The sequence below is a fragment of the Sceloporus undulatus genome, chromosome 8, assembly GCF_019175285.1.
Source record: "Sceloporus undulatus isolate JIND9_A2432 ecotype Alabama chromosome 8, SceUnd_v1.1, whole genome shotgun sequence".
Classification (NCBI taxonomy): Eukaryota; Metazoa; Chordata; class Lepidosauria; order Squamata; family Phrynosomatidae; genus Sceloporus; species Sceloporus undulatus.
Genome location: NC_056529.1, coordinates 5,704,530 through 5,731,262, shown reverse-complemented (window position 1 = coordinate 5,731,262; position 26,733 = coordinate 5,704,530). Strand labels below are relative to the sequence as shown.

General features: G+C 40.8%; 1 long non-coding RNA gene across 1 annotated transcript in view; it reads right to left on the bottom strand.

Annotated features, from left to right (window-relative positions):
- LOC121937517 overlaps positions 1-26,733 on the bottom strand; it is a 168,645-nt gene that overhangs the window by 127,801 nt on the left and 14,111 nt on the right. Inside the window, exon 2 of the long non-coding RNA XR_006105158.1 lies at positions 23,552-23,613. This is a non-coding gene — a long non-coding RNA (uncharacterized LOC121937517). The remainder of the gene's footprint in view (positions 1-23,551; positions 23,614-26,733) is intronic.

Below are 26,733 nucleotides of genomic sequence, written 5' to 3'. Positions count from 1 at the left end.
ATGATGAACCTTCGAATCAACTCCTATGTCGGGTTTCTTGGCAATATTGATTCAGAATGGGTTTTCCCTAATTTTCTCTAAGGATGTAAGAGCATGACTGTATCTGCACTGAGGGCTCACCCTTGGGACTTCCAGATCTATGGGGAGGATAAGCTGTCCACACAACTGGCATTCACAATGAGCCAATACCGGCAGCACTGTCCGCACACTGTCCTCACTCCTGTCCTGGTCCTGGTCCCGTTAAAATATATTTACCACTGGGTCAACCTTGAAGTTTATCACTCGGGAGGAATTTCTCTTAATTTTGAATGAAAAGAAAGTGGGGCCAAAACGCATTCGCATGAATTTGCTAGTTCAGTGAATTTACATGAATTCGAATTGCATTCAAACTGGCTTCCCGTTGCCTGAAAATAGCTTGCCATTGCCCGAAATTGCATGTGGTAGTCTATCACACAATAACATGAAACCCCATGATTGCATTCAGACTGACTTCCCATTGCCTGAAATTGCATGTGGTGGTCTATCCTGCAATAACGTGAAACCCCATGATTGCGTTCGGACTGACTACCCATTTCCCGAAATTGCGTGTGGTGGTCTATCACACAATAACGTTAAACCCCATGATTGCGTTCAGATTGCCATTGGATTATACTTCCAACTTCCCTTGTCTGATAAACTCCCCTATAAATGAGAACTCCAAGAGCTCCGGTCATCATCTGCTTTGCTTAAGTCTTGCAAACTCAGGTCTGTTATAGCCCATCCTTTCTCCACTGAGCACAAGGAAGCAAAAATAGCTCTTTCCGTCCTATTTGAGCCCCACAACAACCATGTGAGGTAGCCATGGTGCAGGTCACAGGTCTAAGGTCACCCAGTGAGTTTGACAACTAGTGGGGACCAGAAACTGGAACTCGCCCCCCAAAGTCCCACAGTGGCTGTCCCTGCAGGATTTCAGTTTCCTGAAATATGTCTGTATACTGCCTAAATCTGCCCATTTATCTGGATGTAGTCATGTAATTTGTTGCTGAAGAACTACAAGCACTTAATTAATATGATTGGAGGAAATAGAAACAGAGCCCCATACAAAGCAGTTTCTTATTTTAATAAACATATCATGACCATGATATATTGCCCGTTTTCCTTTTCAGACTTGATTTATCTATCACTTTGATTTTCAAGATTTGATTTATTGGTCAATTTCTTTTCAGGATGTGATTTATCAGTCAATTTGTTTTCAAGATTTGATTAAAGCACATTGCATAAGCCTTTCCGGATCTATTTCTAAATATCATAACATATATCTAGTATGGATGTTTAAGGTCTTAATTTCCAAAAACAAAACAAAAAAACCTCACTCTCTCGTTTGATAATTCTTCATTCCTATCTGGAGCCCGTCCCTATTATACATGAACATAATCTGAATCGGATGAAACAACCAATTACAGTAAGACGTAAAATACAGTAAGTGCAGTTTTATAATAAATTGCACACTGCAGTATCTTAAAGGGAACCGAGAGCTTTAGTAAAAAGCATTAAAGCAAACCGAGTAAAAATTTACTTCTGGATTCATCATTTTTATACCCACAAAGTATCTGTTTTTGTTGTTGTGTACCTTCAAATTCTTTCCTGTTTATGGCAATCCTATGGCGAATCTATCACAAGGTTTTCTTGGCAAGATTTGTTCAGAAGGAGTTTCTCTTTACCTTCCTCTGAGGCTGATAGAGAGTGATTTATCGAAGGTCACTGGGTAGGTTTCAGTGGAGATTTGAACTCTGGTCTTCCAGAATCCTAGTCCAACCCTCAAACCAGTATAAGTATGCATGCATCCAAAAATAATCAACAGGAGGAATGGGCTTCTTCTATGTCACTCCTTTGCAAACGATGAGACCAACACAGGTTGCCTCAAGATTAAGAATATAAACAGATTGTTGCAGCCTTTCCTAGCCTGTGTGCTCTTTTTCATTAACAGCTTCTGCCATCTTGACCACACTCTGATGTTGCTTGGCCACATATCTCCTAGTTTCATTTGTAACATGTTGATATAATAACATTCAACAATAGCATTTACGTTTCTATACCACTTAATAGTGAACTCAGCATTCTCTAAGCAGTTTACAATCTATAAACCAATTGCTCCCAACAAGCTGAGTACTCATTTTACCAACCTACAAAAAGATGGAAGGCTGAGTCAATCTTGGAGCCCTAGGACTGAACTCACAATGTTGTGTCTGCAGTATTGGCATTTAGCCATTGCACCATCAGAGCTCATAATGTTATAATATATCATAACTAGGCTATATTGGACTTTATCGCACCGCCTCAGGTGCCTAGCTTACCTCTTCCAAATGTGAACCAAATTCGGAAGTTAGGCTGATTTTATCGCATGGACTTTCCCCTCAAAACAGCTTCCCATTGCCTCCAGTGTTGAATTCAGGCCCCATAATAATAATAATAATAATAATAATAATAATAATAATAATTTGTTTTATTTATATACCGCTATTCCAAAGATCATAGCGGTGAACAGCAAGTAAGCTAATTAGCAAGTAGCCATTTTTTCCAAATCGGAAGTTTCTGCCAAAGCGACTTACGGGCCACAAATTCAACACTGGAGGTAATGGGAAGATGTCCAGAGATAAAAGACCCTACTATCTCCCTTGGCAATTGATTCCATTACTAAACTGACCTTACCACCAGGAAGTTCCTTCTAATGTTCAATTGAAATCCACCCTTCCAAAACGTAAAACCATTAGACTTGATCCTATCCTCTGCAGCAGCAGAAAACAAACCTTCACCCTCCTCTCTGTGACAGCCTTTTAGGCATTTAAAGATGGCAATCATTGCATCATCATCATCACCATCATCATTATCATCCAGTATCATCATCTGTATGCATAGCCTGCCATTCCCCCCATTTTTAAAATCAGCTTGAGGACTAATCCAGGCGGCAGGTATTAGTAAGAGAGCTCCATCCAACATCTCTGGCTCAGACTCCTCCTTGCCAGTGCTGCATTGCAGTGTCAAGAACTGGTATGATCCCAAGGCCTTTTGGAGCACAGGGAATGATGACATTCTGGCCTCGAGGTGGAAATAGCACAAACTAAGCAACCATTAATGACTTTGACTTATCTGCTTACAATGGCAGCAAAGGATGTATTTATCCTCCCCTGTTGGCAACACCACTGTGCACTGTAACCTTGTGACATTTATGAAGCACAACCTAAGAGTTCTGTAATTTAACTGGAAACTGGTGTATCTGTTTTCAGTGTAATCTCCATATTCAGATGGGCTAAGAGTTTGGGTTTTAAAGATGCATCCTGAGTTTCTAGAATTAGAAGCTAGCTAACTTGAGTCGTGTACCGCAATTGCAAAAGCATTCAATGGGACAATTCCCTTGCTTCCATCTGCCAGACAGATTTGCTTTTTTAAACCTCTATGTAACTCAACAGCTGGTTTGTCATACAAAATAGATTTCATACAACCTCTTTTGATAAACTGTTTATCTCAAGTAGCTTTGGGGCAGGTTCTGTGCCTTGTAGCTGCTACTGTCACCCGGTGCCACTCTTGCCAAGGATGTCACTGTCTCTCTCGCTCTCTGTTTTCTTTCTCACATCGAACGCAGACAGCTAGGAGTCAACCCTGGCTCTGGAAACCGTTCTGTGAAAAAGATGGCTCAGCAGATCATCTCTGATATACAATCCACTGTGTTAACTGTAGAGCACTACTGACTGGCGGCGATAATGACGACAAAACCTCAGGGCCCAATCCAAAGCCCAGTGAAGTCAGTGCAAAAGCACTCGGTGGTGCCAGTTGTCTTTGGAATGACTCTCAGGTTGTAGAAATTGACTTAAGTCCTCATTTATCCTTGAGGGAACTATGCTGTGACCTGACTGTCTCTCACAGAGGTATAACAGGCATAAATCTCCAGAGCCAACAAACTGCATGGCCAAAATTATAGAGCAAATTTGCACAATGATTGTAGAAATGAAAAAGTTGTAGGAAATGGACTTCCAGGTTGTTGTCACATGTTATTGAGAGGGGAAACCCAGAAAGCATAACGCGAATTCGAACCACCCAGTGCGCTAAACCCCCAGTTCCACACTCATCTGATAAGGGCCTAAAAATCTTTAGCAGTTTTGCACAACATTGGCAGGATACAGGCCACTCCTTTCCCTGATGGATCGGGGCCTTAGTGGCCACCCCGGAGTCCCCGATTTGCCGCTTCTCCAGGCCTCAAGGAAGGCAAAACGCCACTTCCCCACAGCCTGGAAAGGGGTGTCCTTGGGGCTTTATGCCCCGACAGCGTCGGGGAAAGAGAGAAAGGGGCTCCTCGGCCCCTTTCTCTTCCGTATCACTGGCGTGGCCATTTAAAGGCTGCGCCAGCGATACACATGGTGAAAGAAGCTCCATTTCGGAGCTCCTTTCAGTGTCACTGAAAGGGTGCCACAACTGCCCTGCATGTCTTCTGGGGGGGGGGGTGAGGCCCAGTCGCTTGCATTTCAAAAAGACCTCACGTAAGCCGGGAAACGAGAATGTTGGCTTTTGAAAGCTGGCCCGGGATCTGTAGCGATTTTTATGTTTTCCCCCTACTGTGTTTGATTGTGCCAAGCAGTGTCATTTTTAAAAGAGGCAATTCATATTCAGAGGGGTGGAAAAGAAGAAAATTTATCCTTTGAATCTCGTTGGCTTAAAACAGCTCGGAGAAGAAAAGAAAAACAGCCAAGAGCCATAGTCCGGGGATTTGAATCCAGAGAAAGATGTTTAAAAATAAGGAGATTGCCTGCATTCTGTCTGCAGTATCGCTGGAGTGGGAGAGAAAGACATTTGTTTCCCTAATGCAAAGTTGTTACTGGAGCTGTGGCCTGGGAGGAAAAATTGCACAAACCCTGTTAGGGTTGTCTACACAAGAACATCAAGATCAATGGTCCATCTGTTAAGGATGGGCAGCTGCATCTCTCAATATGTTATTGCACTACAACTCCCAGCAGCCCCAGCCCATATAGCTATAGTGAGGAATAATGGGTGTTGCAGTCCAGCAACATCTAGAGAGCCACAGTTTGCACACTCCTTGATATAACTCAATGGCCTAAAAGTAAATATGGAACAATACATAAGTTCTCTATTTATAGGAAAGGGTTAGGGAAACGTCTACACTTTTTATCCTAACTCTTTTTCAAAGTAACAAGCATTTAAAAGAAATTTGGTGAAATATTATTTTTTAAAACTGAAAATCTAAGCTAATCTCTCATTCAAATAGCATTTCAACACTGGGGCCTTCTCTTTGTACAGAGAGCAAAAGTAAAATGGGTGCCTGCTCTCGGAACAATTTATTGGTTTATGGTTTGGATTTCAAGAAGGAGAGTAATATAATAGTTAATATATATATCTTATTTTTGTTTTTAGTCGAGAGATAAGAAGTTCAAGTTAGCTTGTTGCCCTTTTTAAGAGGCGGAAAAATATGCTAGCTTTTTCCATATTGACACATACTGGTGTTTAGATTTATTACACAAAGATAATCAGGCTATAAAATAAATACACTGTATCTTTAATTCATTAATCACGCTGGAAAGGAAAATGAATGGTTCTCGGGAAGGTGACAATATGGTTTTCTTTCAGTACAATATGGCTTTTTTCCTCCCCAGTACAATCTGGTTGTTGTACTCTGTTTCTTTGGGGAGGCAAGACAACTCCACACATATTTCTACTCTGCTGTAACTGCAGATCCAATTTCATCCCTAGATCCAGCTCTCGGCAGGGGTGCCTTAGCTTGGGTCCTTCTTCCCAACGTGCAAAAAGCTGTGCGCAACTATGCTGATCTCCCAAGAGGAGGCTATAATTGCATCATGAAAAATACCCAGTAATTGCTCTCGCGGCCCCAAAGATGCCACAAAATGGCTGCATCAGACAAATGTTAAATGCATATAGTAGTCTCTTTATTTTCAAATAGCTTAACAGTAGTGTAGTATCTTTTTTGTTTTGCAACTGGCTAAGTAATCCCATGACTTTCCACTTTCTCCAGCTGTTTTTAAAATGTTCCAGTTTCACTCTCTCCTCCCACTTTCCTCCTTTGTCCTCTGCTTACTGTAGTTGCTGCAAACTGATGCCAAAGTACAAAAGCAGTTAACTCAATTAATTCAATGGAGTGCTGTCTTGCCACAATCACACTTGTTTAAGAATGGAAGCATACCGGGTTGGCATCATTTCTTAGCACACTTTCTCCCACAGTAGTACTTTGGTGATCCATGGTTATGTGATTTGTTTTCCACACTGCCAAACATCGCCTTCGAGGAGGCAGCATGGGAACGAATGATCATGGCTGTCAACCACCGCCCAAAGCAGTCTGGTGCATTAATGTGCACACGGCAACTGGCTTTGAGGAGGTGTTGGTGGCTGCAATTGCTTCAAGGAAGAGGGGGAGATAAGGAGATAAGTACAATCATGCCTATTCACACCACATGACTACCTGAGAAGTGGAACTGCAGCGGAAGGGACCTATCGCACAAAGGCTGTAATGGAGTAGTAATGGAATAGTAAAGGAGAGTGAAAGTCTATTAACAGGTTTTCCCCATCAGTAAAAATGTGCGCTACAGTAATTAATGGAATGCAAAGCATTAGCAGGATGACCATGACATTGTATTATAAGTAATGGTGAAATACATTATTCTTTTGTTTTCGCCTCATGCGATAAAGCCCTAAGAGCAGAAGGGCAGATGAAATTATTCCTGGTCCCACTATACTACTGCAGAGTAAATGATACAGGACTAGACAACTGAAGGGTCAGACCTGGTGTAAGCAAGTTCTGGAACCACTCTGCCTTACATGCATAACCAGGCTAAGTATGTTCATTTACTTCTAAGCTTGACACATGGAAATAAGGTACATTTTTCTCCACGAGCCCTCCTCCATTGAATATTTCTGCCTCTATTCCTCTACTACCCATGGTTAGTAGAGATAGCCAGCTGTCAGTTAGACACAATATTTTCCACAAGATGTTTTCAAAGGAAATCAATTCATTCTGGAACTTCTGAGAGAGCTTCTTTCCAGTCCTTCAGAGAAACACTTTCCCCTAAGTTCTCTAGAGGATCACCCTTTCCCCATTCACTATGATATGAATGAATGATAGACACAGGAGCTGATTCTGAAAGGCAAATAGGAAAGGTGAAAAGACATTTAACTTTAATAAGTGACGTATCAGTTTGTGCGCCATCAGGAGTGATGCGCAATCACTCTCTGGGTAGTTGCTTTCATTTAGAGGGCACATGCAATGGTGCCAACATGGTGACGTGTCCAACAAGAAACACCTGAATACAACTATATTTGGCAAGTGTACTTGTGACTATTTACGTATTTTCTGACACCGACACATTATCATTTTGTGCAAGGCTGGGACTTTTTTTCATGAAGGAAAAAATTTATCAAATTTGCCCTTTGCGCATGTGCACGAAACATAAAGCTCAGCAAAGAAGAGAAAGTAATGCATCACCAGAGAAAGAGAGAGAAAGAGAGAGAAAGAGAGAGAGAAATCATTAGTGTGATTTCAACAGAAATACAGTACGTCTCAGCTTGGAAATGTCAGAATTCAGTTGGGGACTTACATCTGTGGGAAATAGAACTGAGCAGCTTCACAACATCTGTATTCAGCAAGGAGCTACCATGATGTTGCAGTGTAAGGGAGCCAACACAGGGACCAATGAATAAGGGAACTGATGCCCTGTTGATTTAATTGAGTAAAAACTCAATTTACACCAATTTAAGTAAGATGAGGACAAAGGAGAACGGTAGGAGGAGGAGAGAGAAACTGGGACATTTTAATAGCAGGTATGATATAACTCTCCACTCCCCAGTGTATTCTTACAACAGCACTTTGAGGCATGTTAAACGGAGAGAGTGTGACTAGCCCAAGGCTTAGCCCAGTGAGTGTCATTGGCCAGAACCTGGTTTCATAAGTTCTAGTCTGTCACTCTACACACTATACTATATATGCTTTCAAGGGTTGGGAAAGGCTGGTTTTCACAATAGTGATTTAAAGGATGGGTATTTCACAGCTCTTAGCCACTGCAGACACAGAGTAAGGGATGAGAAAGTCATACCGAGGAAATAAGCTCTGAGCTACCTCCTCCTCCCTCCTTTTTTTTGAAGGTAGGTGTCATCAGCAAAGTGTTCACAGCTTTGCCAGCTGTCATCATCACCACAGGGAATGACAGCTTGTGAACACCGCAATGGTGGCTATGCTTTTAGAACAAGAGTAATTCATGCATGGGCAACTACTGGATGTGGCTTAAGTGCACCATCACACTTGCCGCCTGAAGAGTTCACAAATCCCTCGATCAGCCTCTCCTGGTGGCTCCCATGGAGGTGATGCCATCACCTGGAGTGACTCTTCCAACTGACAGAGCCTCAGGGGCAGCATCTTCTGGATTGGAAAGAGCATGTTGATGGCACAGAAATTTGAATTGCCTTCCTTCCTAACAACAAACTCATTCTCTGAGTCTGGATCTATATATAGCTAAAACAACATCTAAACAAAGGATGAAGGGATTAGCATGCTCACATGCAGAAGTCCAAAAGTCTTTGCATGGGAGAATTAAACAGGGTAATACTGGTAGAATATGGAGAAACAGAACGGTTCTCAATGGGCAAAAGGATAAGACAAGGCTGCATATTATCACTCTATTTGTTCAACCTTTATGCAGAAAATAATATACAAAGAGCAGGTTTTGACTGAGCAGAAGGAGGCATGAAGATTGCAGGAAGAAACATCAGCAATCTATGATATGCAGATGACACCATACTACTAGCAGAAAACATCATAGACTTGGAACAATTACTAAGGAAAGTTAAAGAAGAAAGCGCAAAGACGAGTTTATTACTGAACATGAAGAAAACAAAGATAATGACCACAGAAGATTTACATAAATTCAACCTAGATAACGAGGAAATTAAAATAAAACTTCCCTTGGATCAACCATTAATCAGAATGGAGACTGCAGTTAAGAAATCAGAAGACTAGGAATGGGAAGGGCAGCTACGAAAGAACTGGACAAGGTCCTGAAGGATAAAGATATACAATTATTAAGCACTACAGTCAGAATGGTCCAATCCATCATATTCCCCATCACCATGTATGAATGTGAGAAAGTGGGTAAGAAGAAAATCAACTTATCTCAGATGTAGTGCAGGAGAAAACTGCTGAGGATACCAGATGGATGAACTCTGTCAGGGAGATCATGGGCCTGAACCTGCAGTGGTAGAATAGAGGGGACCTTGGAAAGGTCTCATTCATAGGGTCGCAATGAGTCGAGGTCAACTTGAAAGCAGTTAACAATAACAATGGTTAAAACCATAGTAGACAGTTGTTGTTGTGTGCCTTCAAGTCATTTTCAACTTATGGTGACCCTAAACCAAACCTATCACAGGGATCCCTGGGGCTGAGAGTGAGTGACTTGCCCAAGGTCACCCAGTGGATTTCCATGACTGAATGGGGAATGAAACCCCAATCTCCATAGTCCAAAGCCGAGACCATTATTTCAAGGTGGCTCGCCATAGAGGGTACAACCATTTTAAACCAAGCACCTGTAGACTTTGAAAGAAATTAGTCCCAAACAGCTTTAAGAAAAAGTCAATTTTAGCTCAATGCCAGAAAGAAACCAATATTGGCACCACTTGGATCTCCAAGGCAAGGACATTCCAAAATCAAGGCATCACAGGTGGGGTTTGGGGGGCCTCATGCAGTCTACATTTTCCCCCTTTGCTCTACTTTGTTTGGCCAAGTAGTGATCCAGCAACCTACTCACAGCAGAGGCACCCTGCAGGGATGTAGCCGGGGTGGGGTTCTGTGGGGTCCGGACCCCCCTTCCATTAGATACAATAAATGGTGTGCACAGCTGCACCACTGTGCCCAAGCCCCATTATAATGCTGGCACTTAGTTTGGAACCCCTCCTTCCCAAAATCCTGGCTATGGCTCTGCACCCTGCCCCTATTCCAGCATCTAATGGAAGGAATGCCTGCCAGGATATTGAGCTCTGATTCTGAAGTTTCTCTTGTGTGCTCAGCTGTGAACGCAAACAAAACTGACAAGTACAAGGGAGAGGGCTTTTGGAGCATCCCTCTCTGGCCCAATGTTTATTCAACAGTCTCCCTCATTATGGGCCTTGAGGCAGGCACTGAAATTGTATGTTTGTTTACTAGTGCCTTTTCATAATTTCTTTTGAGCTGTTATTGTGGTAGGAGAGCACAGATTCAAAGCAGCCAATTTTGTTGAGCCTGAAATACATAACCGAGGAACGGGAAGAAAGTTCTAACTATTCCCCCTTATTCCAAAGCTCTTGCTTAATTTTACTGCTGGTTGCCAGTGATTTTACTGCGATTGTGAAAAAAAATAGTGTGCCACAATATAAAACCACCAAACAAGTTTTCTAAAAGGTGGAATATGAAGTTATTAAATGAAACCATCCTAGTCACTGCCTAACCAAGTAGGGATTTTGTACAAGATTTCACAGACAAAAAGTGGGACACATGCGGCCAAGCAACATCAGAGCATAGTCAAGATGGCAGAGGTTACTTTAATGCAGAAGCACACACAAGCTAGGAAAGGCTGCAGGAGCTTGCTTTTGCCTTAGAGTTTGTGAGCTTAGCTTGAACACTTGGAGTAAGCTGAGGACAAAAGTGGAAAATGAGAGGTGCGGAGAGCAACGAGGACATTTTTAAAGCAGCTGAAAAAGTGGGATGACAGTGGATTAACTGGGATTGTCCTGGCAGATGAGGACATTTGGAAGGTATCTTTGTATTTTCAACTGAGAGTCATTTTCAACCGGGAGGTATGGTCATTCACTTACTGCGAACAAAGGTTTTGTACAGACTGGTGCTTTGAGCCAGTCTGGGGCTGAAATGAGGGTTTGGTAGGGCTGGGTATCTGCACGCACCCAGCCTTACAATCGGTGCGCAGGTGCCATGAGTGCATTCACCCATCCATATGGGGCACGCAATGACGTCTGCATGGCGCAGCACCCAAACAGCACCGGACCACATGGACATCATAATTTCGTGCGAGGACATTAATGGCATCCTGCACATGGAGCAAAAAGAACCTGCCGTGAGTGGGCTCTTTTTAGGCCTTGCGGGGGCCACAGCATTCTTCTGCTGCAGCTTCCATCTGGAGAAAAAAGTTTAATAATAATAATAATAATAATAATAATAATAATAATAATAATATATGTGTATAGCTATGCATGCACACATAGAGATCCTCTATCAATCATTTCACTTTCTGGTGCACACTGGTCTCTTTCCCATGCCAAGTCACAATACGGTGTTTTATTAAAACTTTCAGGGCCTAAACCGATTTGATCCAATTTGCCCATATACTGCCATTGCCATTATTTCAAATTGTTTTAACTGGTTTTAAGTTTTCTTGTTTTAACTGATAAAGGAAACAATTTTTTGTTAGTGTTATTTGTTATTTCAAACTGATTTAATTGTAAGCCACCCTGAGATCTTCAGGGTCTGATATATATATATATATATATATATATATATATATATATGCAGATAAATAAATGCTTTTTGAAAGAGCTAGCCTACATTCCAAACTGTTTCTTAAATGTGATTCTTTAGAGGACACCAGAAATATAACCAAACTTTGGTACATGGAGTCCTTGGCCTAATTTAACACTTCTAACAGTTATTGCCTGGCTTCTTTTCTAGCTGTGATTTGAAAAAGAAAACCTGTGCCTATGTATTTAGGGCCATTGTGCCTCAAGGTAGTGGTTATTTAAGTATACCCGGAGGTTATGAGAATATGCATACAAATTGTGTATCCTCTAACTCTCCCTGCCTAGAAACAATAATCCTTAGTAGCTCTCCTTGGGTTATCACAATTCTTATTTTTGCCTTGGGGGATATATATTCAGCTTTTTAAGGTTGAACTAGCTTTCTTTCCATTGTACTAGTGAGCAATGTAAAAAAGATAATGTGTTCTACCTGGTTAGGTAACACACCATGCTTTGTAAGCCAGCATATGATAAGCTATGTTTAGAACAAATGAACATCTGCAGGTAAAGAATAGTTATCATTTCAAGAGAGCTTTGTGGTTGTGCCTTTAACAGTTGTCTGGATTAGTAGATAAATAGTCATGTGCATGAAATCGTATTTCTCTGCAGAAATATTATTTTCTGCACAATGAAAGTTGTTTCCTATAAGAAAAACGCTAATTTTGGGTGCAAATGTTGCACCAAATTTTGCAAAGAACAAGTCCCAATTAGAGCCTTCTCTGTGCAAGAAAAAGCATCCATTACAGAGGATGTTGTTCCCTGAACAAATGTTGTTCCCTGAACAAAACCACCATGTGCCAATTTTGCATGGAATAAGTCCCAAACTGAGAAAATTCCCTTCAGTCCAGGGTTATTCTTATCAAGGTTTCTCAACATTTGAAAGGCACAGGGCACTAGGCACAGAATACAAGAACAACCGGAGAGCAAGAATGGATTGCTAGGAGCAATCTCTTCTTGGTGTGTGAGTTTTCTGTTTAAAGGGCGCTTTTATGTTCAGGAGCATTCAAAACTGTGATTCCCCCGCTCATCTGGAGCATGAAGCGCCACCTCGGCCATTTCGCCACCTCATTCTGCCGCGTGCAAAGTCCCAGCTTAAGTGACAAGATAAAAATCAAAATAAAAAAGTTGAATATTTTAGGCAACCAGCACCCAAATGAGAAGCTGCCATGTATTTGGCCATTTTAGGGCCCTCCAAGTGCCGGGATTTATTTGCAGCGAGTAGAAAATAGACAGCCGGCATAAAAAATCCAGCAGGTTCTAGCTAGTAAAATTATTTATCAAGCTAACAAGGGAGGAACCGTTCTAGTAACAACAACCCAACGTGGAAAAAAGGCATGCCTTTATATTTTACCTTTGGGTTAGTACACCAGTAAAAATGCCAACTGACAAGCACTTCTCATAAACATTGCTTTCTAAATGAACGGCCTTGTTAGCAAAGGGAAGGCTGGGGGGAGGAATCCTAAGCAAGAGAGAACTTGCATCAACAGGCAAAACCGATTCCAGGAGAGGGCCCTGTGCTAAAAATACAAACATAAAAATAATGTGGGTGCATAAATGAATTTAATAAATGAATACTTAATTCTGCATTTGAAATAAACTACTGCCGCTATGAATCCATCCCCGGACTGGAGAAAGAGGATGGCCTTTTATTCAAGGTTTCAAAACATTGGGGCGAAATATTTTTTCTGCATATCAATGGATGGATAGACACAGATGCACTGTTAGCTCTGCTAGGCAAACTCCAATGGAATCTTTATCACAGTTTCCTTTCTTTCTTTCTAGGATCCAAACTCCGAAGCCAAATTTTATTATGCTTCTTAATGAGATCAAGTATTGATTACAAAATGCTCTTCAGCAGCACTTCGTAAGAGTCCCTGAAAGGGACAAAAAGGGGAGAGCCCAGGGGCAAGAAAGGGAATAATCTCCTGATCCCAATTAATTTTTTAAAAGGAACAGTCAAGCAGCATGCTCCACGAAAAGGCTATGCTCACAATGAGTCCCCTCCACCTGACAAGGTTTTTGGTACCCCAAGGCTCCTTGGTTAGACTCAACATTTAACAATTCTCGTCAGAGAAGCTTTAAACTCACACACATACACACACCAAAAAGACTACCCAAGGTTTCTCCCCATCCCTACTGCTTTTGATGCCACGAGAAAACAGCTTCAGGGGCTGAGACTCAGCAGCGCATCTTCTTCAATGTCTAAGGCAATAAGAGCGGCAACATCTGTAGGTAAAAACAAGGTAAAGTGGGGTTGGAAAGAATGAGAAGAGAGGAAGCATTTTTGATCCTTAAACAATTCTAGGCGAAGACAGAGCGCTTCTCTGTCTTTCGTTTGTTTCCAAAATATGACCTACGGAGTTTAGTAGGACTTTTTCCTATTTGGATGCATGTAGGATTGCAAATTCATGCACTTGTTACATTTATAGAATCATTGAGTTGGACAGGACCACAAGGGCCATTTATCCACACCCTCTGCCACACAGGGATACACAACTCCTGACAGATGCCCATTGAATCTCTGTTTAAAGACTTCCGAAAATACGCCACCTGCTGAGGCAAACTCTGTTCTTTGTTCCAGTGATCTCAAAGTACCTTACATGGCTCTCTCCATCCCCAATTTATTCTCACAATAACCAAGGGAAGTAGTTCAGGTTGAGAGAAAGAACCATTTGCACAAGGTTACATAGTCCAGTGAGGACCAGAAGGTGACCAACTGTGGATGACTCCATGAAAGCTTTACTATTTTGACTGTGGTGCCTTGTTTTAAGAAGTGCAAAAAATAACTGTTCGGCTAATTGTACAAGAAACACATTTCCATAAAATTTTAAACAAGATCTACAGAACAGAATCTTGTAGTATTTTCTGTTAACCATCCATCTAGTGTGTTTCAGTGCCTCTGCAAAAATGCAGAGTATCAGGTGGGTGGATACAGTCTCCCACTCCGCAAATCCCTTCAACTGAATCCCAATCCTACTGCATACATTTCTTGAGCATAGGCCAAAGACGTACTGCCAACTCAAAGAGATTCGCTGCCCTGCCCTTCTGCAAACCTAACCCTTATGAAAATTAAAAAGTCTCTGCGATAAGCAAGGATCCTCTCCAGCTTGTTAAGCAATTGATGGATTACATTAATATGTATACTGTCTGTAGGGGACAAAACACTTTCGGGGAGCATGCATAGCTTTGGAAACATCAGCAAGTATCACTAAAAAGGGGGGGGGGAAGAGCAGATGCATCGTTGACGCAAACTGTGAAATAAATAATAGATCTCGACTTTTATGTTCCCAGCCTTTGATCTGGTACAACTGACATTAGGGTCCAGAAACAAGAGGGGAAAGGGAAAAAAAGGAAAAGGAAGAGACTAGTGGATGTCAAATTATATTTTTAGCACAAGGCCAAACTGTAAGAAAAGAAAGAAAGGAGAGGGAACGAAAAGGTGTGACGGAATGAGCGCAGCAGCGGAGAACTAAGAGACACCCAACTATTGTTTGAAAGCAAGGAAGATGATATTTAATTCAACTCTCCGGTTCGGAGAGCATGATTAACCATTCTGCTCTCTCCAGTGTAATTTTCAATAAAACAATAGGCAGCACATTTTGAAAAAGAAAAGAAAAGAAATCCAGACTTAGAAGATGCAAGTTCATCTTCCTTAGTAGAAAAGATGAGAACATTAGTCACATGTGAGAGGAGGAGGTCTATGACGCAGGAGGACAAACCTTGGCCTGCAAACATCAATGACTGCTTTGCAAAAATGTTGCTCATCCAACACACCATCCAACTTTTTCACAGATGAAAACTGGGACAGGTGTGGCTTGGCTACATCAGAGTGTGGTTAAGATGGTAAAATTATTAATGTGGAAGAATACCCGAGCTAGGAGAGGCTGAAGGAGTTTGCTTTTGTCTCAGCCTACAAGGAAGACTCTGCCCTCTCCTCTCCCTCTTGCCCCACTTTTGCACTTTGATCTCAGTTGCAGTAAACTGAAAGACGTGGATGACAAAGTAGGAGGAGGAGAAACTGGGGCATTCTTTAGCTGAAAAAGTGAGACGACAGAGAGTTAATCGTGACTGTACCTCCCAAATTGAGACAGCTGGAGAATATATATCCAAATGTTAATTTCCATCATGGTTCTCCTTTCTTCCCTTTGCAAGTTGAGATTGATTCTTTCATTGCTCGTTGTGGACAAAAATGCCCAGTTCTGCATTTTATCTTTATTTATTTAAAGCTTTTGTCACTTAATCCAGGGTGGGGGGTAATTTCCAAATATTTGGGTACTGCAAATCCTTTTCATTATTGTATGCCTTCCAGCAGTGGTGTTACTAGGATTGTCATCACCCTGTGCAGTAGTAACTCGTGGTGTCACCCTCCACATTGACTTCCTCCCACACTCCACCATACAGAACCTGTAGTAATTGTTTGTGTACTAATGTTATTCATAAATCATTATCTTTTCCATCTCTATGTAGGTCAAACACAATGAGAGTTCGCCACTCCTTATACTTAGGTGGTTCAAAAATGAACAATATAATAGATATTAATAAAATATTTTAATAGATAGTAAAAAAAAAATGTGTGTTAACTTATCCAAGCTATATAGGAGTAGATGGGTGGAAATCACTGCATTGTGTGACAGGTCATTTCTTCAGCTATATAATGCATTTTACAAGATAGCTTGTGTTTTCACCCATTCGGAGACTGCGATTGCACTTTAATGGCCATGTCTCCATCCTATGCAGTTCTGGGATTTGTAGTTTACCGATGTGTATTTAGAATTCTCAGCCAGAGAAATATTGTCTTACCAAACTGCAAATCCTAGAATTCCATAAAATGCAGACATGACATTTAAAGCAAGATGTGTACTATGGAATAATGACAATAAAAAACCCTTTAATTATGTATTGCAAAAGAAATAATAAGATCTGAGTCTACAACCTGGTTTTATTAAGACAGGGGGGAAGTACATGCAATGAGAAAAGGAAAAATAATTAAATTTGCCCTATTTTTTTTAAACTTCTGTAACCTCTAGATCCATTTCACAGAATTTCTCAGATCAATTAAATCCTCACCTCCACTGCCTGCCTCCAAGCCATTCAATGCGTTGATATAATGAAGAAAGGAATACCACATTTATAGCTGCGTCTGAATAACTCTGATTATTAGTTGTTAACTGTAAGCGGCGAGATCATCCTTTTCCTTCTTTTTCTACAGACTGGTGATTACGCCGTACAATGCTTTTGCCAACTTGTTAATTAGATGTTAATATCTGCAAGGGAGCAACAGCAAGCTACTACACCTTGGGTCATTTTTCAGAAATACGGGCTGCCTCTGCTGACGGTTCCTGCAATTCCCAGAGCAAATGCCATTCCTGCTCAACAGCAGGAGCTGTTTGCTGCTTCCATGTCTGTTTTCATCCATGCAAAAAGCTGGCATGAGTGCTAATATCTTTATTATCTTTCCAGCCGAGGTGCTACGCATGAGTGAGACTTTATGCCCCTTCTCTTTTACATCCTGACATTTTAAATGTATCTGGGTCTAATATACTATACCACTCAAAACAGGACATATTCCTAGATGGTACAGTTTGGATAACCATTTGGAGCACAGGGGCAAGGAAATCCATTTTTGTGGTATTAAGCCCCATGGAGAAAGGCAGTGTGGTGCAGTGGTTGCATGTCAACTAGGATTCCAGGAGACAAGGGTTCAAATCCTCATTCAGCCACAGAAAACAACTGGATGAACTTGGGCAAGTCACACTCTCTCAGCCTCAAACAAAAGCGAAGTCAAACTCTCTTTCACTAAACCATGCCCAGAAAACATCATGTCTTAGAGCTGCCATCCTTCATAGTCAACTCAATGGTGTATATGAATAACAAGAGCCCAATGGAACTCTATGTTCCCTACTTTCAACCAGACACTTATAGAAACATGCTGCTAACCATTAGATAAAAGAGCACAAAGTTTAGGAAGGCTTGCCCGGATTTGTTGCAAAACTGGCCACATGTCATGAAGACAATCTGCACTCAAATTGGGGCTTTGGCCCTGTGTCATGAAAGCAGTTCATTTGGCCCATGTAGTCCTCCCCCCAAAAACTCAATCAGATGCAGTTGAAATGCATGTGAACTAAAAAGATTCAATCCAGATTCTACCTGGATTATTTTCACTGTCTGAATAACTCTGAAAACCCACTACTACATAAAGAACTACTCCAAATCATCACAAGCCTATTGAGCATCGCTGCCGCCACATGCCCCTTACCTGCCTCTGCCATCATATGGCATCATAATTATTTCCATATCAGTTGGAGAAATGGGCAAATGTGATTATATCACAAATTCCCATAAAATACACTTTTGTACAATTTTAAAGCATTTTTAGGAATACGTTTGAAGATTAGTCTTTGTGCTAAAGCTGACCCTAAACTCCCTTATTGATTCCTTCTTGGGGGAATCTATCATGCAACATGTTGCCTATCATGCAACATGGGATGGAGATTTCATGGAGTTTGTGAAAGTAACCTAAAATGATCAGGAAGAAAAATTACAAGCATTAAAACTGGAAGCACACACAGAGAAAAAGTAAAATTAATGTGTTAAGTACTACTTTTGTTGCATATTAAAGCTATAAAGTTGCATAAGCATAAGGATTACAGCAGCAACCCTCATTTATGGCTTCATGTTATTCACTGGTCATTCTCTGTACATTCTTACCCATAAAATAAGCAGTGCTTTGTGTTTATTTGAAAGGAAACTTGGGGGACAACCCAATCCTCCTTCCAGCCTCTCTTCCCTGACCGTTATCCTTAATTCCCATAAAAGATTTGGTCCCTCAGTGATAAACTGGATGATGTTCAATTTGTACAGTGATAAATCCATCAACCTCGTGGAGCAAAATAAAAACCCTACATGAATATTCCAACACTCTTAACAAGTAGCATAGCAACAAACAATAAAAGCACATTCTGAGTCAATTGTAGAGCTGGGGCTGGAGTGGGGGGCTGGCGGATAGGAGTCAAATATCGACTCATATTTTTAGCTCCTGTTTTGAAATCTGCACTCCAACTTCTCCATCTTTCCCTCCTGCGCACCATGCACAGCCGCTGTTTGCAAAAGAGAGAAATGGTGTGATATCATTTGTATCTCACAGCTAAATTCACTCCTCTTTCTTATTTCAGTTCTTTGTGCCATGCATTATAGAGGTAACAACTTGTCTTTTCCAGCAAAGTCAAATTAGCCAGGCTTCAGAGACATGATGACTTCTTTTGCTCCTGTATCTTCCTATACTTTATTTTTTTAAGCCAGTTTGCTTGAAGAGAATTCAGAACTGGGAGTTTTAATGTTAAGCCTGTCTCCAAGGAATTGATGTATTGGACTTTTCATAGCTCAGCTTATTATTCCTAATATTACACAGAAACTTCCCATCCGTGTCCTCTTCCCCAAATTCCCCATCTGACCAGATGTCTCTTTTCCCCTTGCTTCCGCCTGTCAATCACAGCCACGACTGAAATTTGATTTCTCTCCCAACAGTAACCTCATATGAAATATTACCATAGGGGTCAGCACAGGTTGAACCTTTCCGCACAAGTTCATTAACTCTTCCTCGGGTCTAATATCTGTTTGTTTTATAAGTTACGTGGGGTTTTTTAGGGCTAATCTCTTTCGCAACACCAAATCGGTCAGCAATTGCTAAATCCAGGATTTAGGAGGAAGTGAAATGATTCGGTTCTCCTTTTTCTCCCAGAAGAGCGTTTGCTTTTGGACAGCCAGATATTAGGACTGTGTGAATCGACTGTAAATTGAAGTATTCTCCCTATTTTCACCCCTCCACCTCCACAAAACAGTACATCCAGAACTGAGGAAAGGTTAAATGGGGGAAAAATTGAATTAAAGCAAAGCATTGGCTTTAAGACAGCATACTTTCCATTCAGAGTAAAACCCTGGGACTGAACAGTCTATGGATGCTTCATTCCAGAACCATTGCATTAAAAGGATGGTGATAAACAGTCAAAGACTAGGGACTTCATGTCAACAGTGCTAATACTTTTCTATTTAAAAACCTTATCTATATATACAAAAAACTGAGGTGAGAATTAAGCATAGAGGCTCTTTCATAACACACCATTGCAGTACAGTGGGCCCTTGGTATCCGCTGGGGTTTGGTTTCAGGACCTGGATGGATACAAAAATCTGTGGATGCTCAAGTCCCATCAAACACAATGTCATAGTAAAATGGTGTCCCTGATACAAAATGGCAAGATCAAGGTTTACATTTGGAATTTATATATTTTTAAAATATTTTCAAGCTCTGGATGCTAGAATCCATGTATAAAATAAATCCATGGATATGGAGGGCCAGCTGTACCTGGCCATGGCATGAAGTGCCTTGGTTCCATCCTATGGGATCCTGGAATTTGTGGTTTTGTAAGGTATTTAAAATCCTCTGTGAGAGAGTTCTGCAGCCTCACCAAACTGCAAACTCCCAGATGCCATAAATGTAGTTATGGTGCTGCAACACCCTACAGTTCTCAGAATTCCATAGCATTGAGCCATGACATTTAAAGCAGTGTAAACTGGATTATTTCTGCTGTGTAGATGTAGCCCTAGTGAAAGTCGGGCTCTGTCTACACTTGCTAGAATGCTCCAGACTGGCTCTGAATTTCCCCCTCACCTTTCAGCAGTGAACCATGAGCAGATGTCTTCCTATGTGGCCCATTCATCATCCTGTGCCACTGCTGAGATCAGTTCAAGACACCCAGCATGCTATCGATGCTGGGCACCTCATTCTCTCCTCAGAGTGACTTGCAACCTCAGCGGGGTCACCAAGTGACTTGCAAGGACCATGTGGGAAGACAGCCACCCATCATTGCTGCAGAGAGATCTGGAGAAAGCCCACAGCTAAAGGGAAGCCTTTTAAATCCAGGTTAGGAAGAGGAAGCCCCAAACTGGATGCAGGCATCATGAAGACATTTTGGACTCAATTCAGGATTTTGGACGCAGTGAGCCCAAGGAGAATTGAGAGTAAATCACTCATGCAGATGTATGGTATAATGTGTATAACTCCGATCTGTACAGGCTCCGTGCCTTTTTAACCTTAGACATTGTGCTCAGGGATTACAATTTACCACTTCACAGAAGATACAACCCACATCCCTCACTTTCTGCAACACGGGTGGGCAAATGTGGCCCTGCAAATGCTTCTGAACTACAGTTCATAATTCTTCATCACTGACTATTTTGGATAGGACTGATAGGAACTGAGGTCAAAAACACTGACAAGCTGACAGTTACCTCTGTGCTCTAGAAAGAGACCTTCCCTCTTAACCATGCAAGATTGTAAATACGAAGTAACTACAATAAGGATCCATGCAAGGAAGCAAAGGGTTTCCTCTTCACCTCTTCCCCCCCAAATAATTTGTCCCCAGATAATTTGTCTCTCCATTGACCAGGCCACTGACCTCTACAAGCAAATTATTATAAACACGGAGTACTTGCTATCCCATTAACCCTCTCCAACAAATTAATTTTAATTCAATTTAGTTCAATAAACTGGAAAGCAGTTTGCTGCATAAAGGGAGGGGACAGGATTCTTGACCTGAATTCAGAGAAAAGGTCACAAAGAGGGATACCAGGTAATTGATATAATTTTTTTAAATCATTATGGTATCCCCCGGTACTAAGAGATTGTTTTAAAAACAAATTCTAAAAGTGGAATGGCTTTTTCTTTCCAAACTCTATGGTCCAAAGAAAGAAAGGAAGGGAAAGAGAGAACGGAAAAAGAGGAGGAAGAATTTTGGGTCTCTGCTTGGCCATCCTTAACATGTCAAATGGAGAGTCTCTCGCTATGTCCAAATAATCAACCGTGAAACATTGCTAAAAACAAAACAAAGCCCAAGGCTTGTTCAGTAGTTTACTACCTGAAAGAAGGAATAACATAGCATCCATTTCCATTCAACGTCTAGGAACTGATTATTGAATCTTGATGGAACACTATCAGTGAACTGTATTTGATTATCACACGCAAGAGCAAATAACTTCAATTTTATTCTCATCGCTGGGAGAGATTTTGCTCAATGATTTTAAACTTCTGGGTATTATAATATTCTTTAGGAATGTGCAGAAAAACTTTAAAAGGCTATTTGTGTGCAGAAAACAGTATGTGTAAATAATACAGATTGTGCACAGAATTATCTTGTCTGAAGATAAATCAGGGGTGTGTTGTTGTTTTTTCACACAAACATCAAGGTTTTTGCAGAAACGAATATTTCAAAATGCCAAACACTGCAGGGAGGCCGACCATTTTCTGGATTGGTATCCATGTATCAAGACATGTTTGCTTGTCGAGATAGAGCAAAATTGCCAGTATTCTTTGCATCCTTACTTGGGGACTCAGAATAGCTTGCAAGAGAACCTGAATGGCATCTACAACATAATCCTCCAGTATATCACTAATGTCCCTTCCAACATTTTCCACCTAAAGTATCCACCTCACTCTGTTTAATGATAGGCCCAAGGCATCAAAATGCCATATCCTTGTTTCCCCCCAAAAAATGTAAAGTACAATAAAAACATTTCAACCAACAGTGCTAAATCTTGGCAAGGCAGAATGACAGATAAGAGAGGCAACCAGAACTGGATGAGTTAAGATATTCAAATATACTGACAGCTCCCATAAATCATATTGAACATCATAGTTCAACAGAACTGATCACAAAGACAACTGACCCTCTGCCATTCAAAGGGTTTTCCCAATGTTTAGATGCTCTTTGTGGTTTTATTGACTCCTCCATCCCTGCTTGGCTCTGTGTCTTAAGCCAACAAAAATCCAACACATAGCTTTCCCCATTGTTGCATCTTAATGCTTAACACAGGGTCTGCTAAATCCAGTCTATTGCCTTTGGGGAATGGGGCAGAATTAAATAAGCCAATAACTACACCATAATACAGTAGTTATGCCCAAAATAACAAAATGTTAATTTACTGTTCACCCTTTCCACCCATCGCCCTTCACTTCCCCAGTTATCCGTCCTGTTGTAAACTCTAGGTGCTGCGCTCCTTGAAGCAAAGGCCTGTCCTCTTGTACTCTATGCATATTGATGGTGGTATGTGAAAGTAGAAACTCTACTCTCAGATAGTTGCTATGGCATATAAACAGGAACATAAGAGGCGCAGTTAGACACATATTTCCTTCCCCAATTCATCTGGACACACAACAGTATGTCAATTGCTTAGAAGGTCAATTCCTTAGAAGGTCAATTCCTATCAACTATGAGGACAAGGAGAGACCATTAGATACTTCTAATAGATTACACCAGAGGCAGACAGCTATTGGAGTGCACCTCTCATCAGCCCTAGTAAGTGCAATTCATGGGGAGGGATGCTGGGAGTTATAGTCCAAAAACCACCCTACAGTCTTGCTGACCTTTTCACTAAAGAAAGGAGAAGTAGATGCTTTCTTCAACAATAAAGCTAGATTAAGACCACCTTCCATTTACACTTTTCACCACCACCTGCATCCACTTTATTAAGACTCTTGGTTTTCTGCTTTGAAAATCATGCCAAAGGATATATGAGATTACAGATGCTTATTTCTGTAGCAGAGGATGATTATTTACCAATATAGATGGGTATAGACATAGAGGTACATGAGCAACACAGATATTTGATTGGACCTAAGACCCATTGTTGCAGTTGATGGGCTCCATAAAGCCATAGTAAATTTGGCAATGCATTTCATGTAAAACACACACACATACACAAGCACAATAACACTGCAGCATTTGCAAAAGATTGCACAAGCAAGACAAGTTGTGTAGGCGCTTTCTGTTTGGCGGCCAAAGACAAGCTAGAGAACAGATATTATTAAAAACAGCAGCTTTCTCAAAGCTTTGGGGAAACTAATCGGGACATTTCACTTGCGCTCAGTTCATACATACATTTGCGTCATGCTGAAGCTAGGCTCTCTTTGTACATTAAGAGTCCAACTCCATAAAAGAAAATCAAATTGTACCTTGTCAGGCTTCAGGTAACAGGAACTCTCACATCACTGATGCAGAAGATTCTCTTGGATACCTAATTCAGTGAAAATATATTAAAACAAACAAAGCATAATTAATAAGGGCGTTCTTTAAAAGCTAAGCTGTATTAGCCTTGTAGAAAGCAGAAATCAATTATGGCGCTACTGAGAAGTAAGCCCCACTTTGTTCAATGGGACTTCTTCCATGGAGCATGGTAGCCTTAGGTTCAATGAATCTTTACAAATAATCCAAGCCATCGTTTTAACCGATGGCATAGTAGCCATCAAATTAAGATTGTTTAAAGCGGATTTCCCACTTCTTCCTTTTAACAACGCAGTGCGATACATGTCTGCGTAGAAGTAATCCCTATGAATTTAATTGGACCTAACACGGTTGAGGACTGCAGTTTATAATGTTCATATGAATTCTGTAATGGCAAAACTTCAGAAAGAAATAAAAGATGTCAAACCTTACCCATCAAACTTTAGGTTTTCATAATTTCATTTTTATGTTTTATTCATAAAAACGATTTGCTGTGTAAATGCGAATAATAATTGTCAACTGATGTACACCTTTCATGTTCCATGTCTCTTGTCTAATATTAAAAGGAAGTCGATCATGCCTCCCTTATATTGGACATGTCCTACAAGATCAAACTGGCAAAATGTATTTAAAATCCAATTCGAAAATAAACACACCACTCGGATGCATATCTGCTCAGAAAGACATTCAGTAACAATTGCTTCGCAGTAAGTGCACAGAGCATTGGCCCATGCCATAATACAATGAATTCTGGTGAAATCTAAGTATAGATAATCCTAATTTGTATTCCTTATGACTGCAGTGTGTAGTCACTTTTATTATTCCAAAGTAATACCATTCAAGCCAGTGTTTCACAACAAGCATGTTATAGGTTGCAGCTGAAAGTGTCACGTATTTCATGTTTCCTCGGAACCAAGGGACACAACAACACACAGGCAGCAGAAACACGATCAGCTGTCACATGTGTAAATAGATCCATTTTTGTAGCACTTTAAGAGCTTGATAAAAAAAAATGCATCCTATATTTTTAAGGGCTTTTTTTTCCAAACAAAAGATATGAATGAACATAATTGCTAGATCTGACTGCCAAATTTCTATTTGGTGTCAAAAACTCTCCGTTGTGCATGTGAGCATTGTGTGTGTGTGCATATAAAATGCCCTGACATACAAATCTCTTTAAATACCCAAACTTACTACTAGCATAATGTATTAAAAGGTGCTCCAAGAATACATGTAAATCGCATTACATTGTGAGGATGGATGGATGGATGGATGGAGATGATTTCCAGATGCTTTTCTTGCCTCCCTTCTCCTATGTTATTTTTGGACAACAATAAAGTTTGGGGATGCTGTCCTCTTAAATGCAAGATCTGGCATGACTCCCAGGATCTCTTACAGCAGATGACTCCTTTAGACCTTAGGTGTCATTTTCCTCCAGGTGACCTCCGCTTTCATGCCAACTGGCGAATCCATCCTATTATGGATGCATTCATTTGGAAGGGATAGGTATTCGATGCTCCCTCCCCTCCTCCTTGAAGAGGATACAAAGAAGTGTTGCGGTCAGCATCCTTTTATTATCTTTCGACTATGAAGAGGATATCCCCGCTCTAATACCGCAACCCACTCCATCGCATCAAAGATGATCTAAAAGCTGAAAACATACACTTCGGCAGTTCAAATATTCAATTAAAATTACTCGATGGTTAGGTATTAATAAACAGACACAAAGCCAGGAAATGCTGTATTAATTCCTAGCCTTGAAAAAGCAGTACTGGACAATTTTATTAGCTGCACATGGCTGATCTCATTCCTATGCCCTCCCTCTTTTTAATTTGGTTACATTGGTAGAAGGGTTATCATTCAAACGGGAGAGGCAGGGTACAAATAAATATTTTATTATTATTTATTATTATTTAATACATTTTTCCGCCCCATCATCAGCTTCTATATTATAAAAGGATATTTTTTTTGCAAGGAAAACTGTTGAGGAGTTTCAATCTAGTCTGACACAAATATTGAATTTCAACAGATGTTATCACGTATATATTTTTTTCTTAGTCTAAATAAAAATGACTTTCTGGTAGGTCTTCCCTCCCATGCATAACCCATTCACTTTCTTTTTTATTCCTTCTTTCCTCCCCATCCCAGCAAAAGTCTGAAAGGATCTGGAAACGTTTAGAATAGCTCAGGGGGAAACTATAACTCCGAGTGGCAGAGAAATGTGGATTTATTATCATTTGCAAACTAAAAATCTGCAGGTGCAATATACCTGTTTCGGTACGGAAATAGAGATGATGGCAGCAAGGAAGGAAACAGCCAGGAAGGTAGTAAAGCACTGGAGAAATAGGTTGCTTAAAACCAGGGGATCTTTTTCCTCCCTTCCACGCTAGAATCCCAGAAAAGCAATGACTATTTGACATACTAACAGATTTCCAGCTACAGTTAGACATTTCATCCAATATCAAATGTTCTCATTCACTGTCCCCATTCAGTTGAAACCACTAAAATACACATATCTCCAAAAGCGTGCAAGGAAACACTAGTCTCATGCTTGTATGGCTTTGGAACAATGATCTTAAATACAATGTGTTTGTGGGTACATGTGCAAAATGGTGCATTTCCTTGTTACAACCACCATTCCAAACAGCTGTATTCCATCCCTCTGCTTATATCAAGATAGTTTTTTTATATATATATATCAGTACAGGTCATTTTTTCCAGGTCAAACTATGGGAAAGAAATAGATGTACTAGGCCCCTTTTCTTTTTCTTTTGCAGTCCCTGAAACCCAGCGCCACAAGAATCCCATTGTCCTGCTTACCTCTACCAAGGGCATCACAGCAGGGGAGTATACAAAGGAATAGTCCAAAGTCCAGGCCAAAAGTCACACAATACCATTCAGTCACAAGGCAAGTCCAGAGGTCAGATAACCAGAGTCATGGAGCAAGAAACAACAAGGCTGCAAGACTGATTGTCAGCTACAGAGAATCTCTTCAACTGGAGGTCTTTTAAAAGGCCTCTGCTTCTCTCAGCTGAAACCTATTAGCTCTCCTCTTGGCTTCTAGCCTGGAAGAACAAAGGCCTGTTAAAGACTGCCAAAATAAAGCTGCTTCGAGTCTCTTTGGAGGTATGCT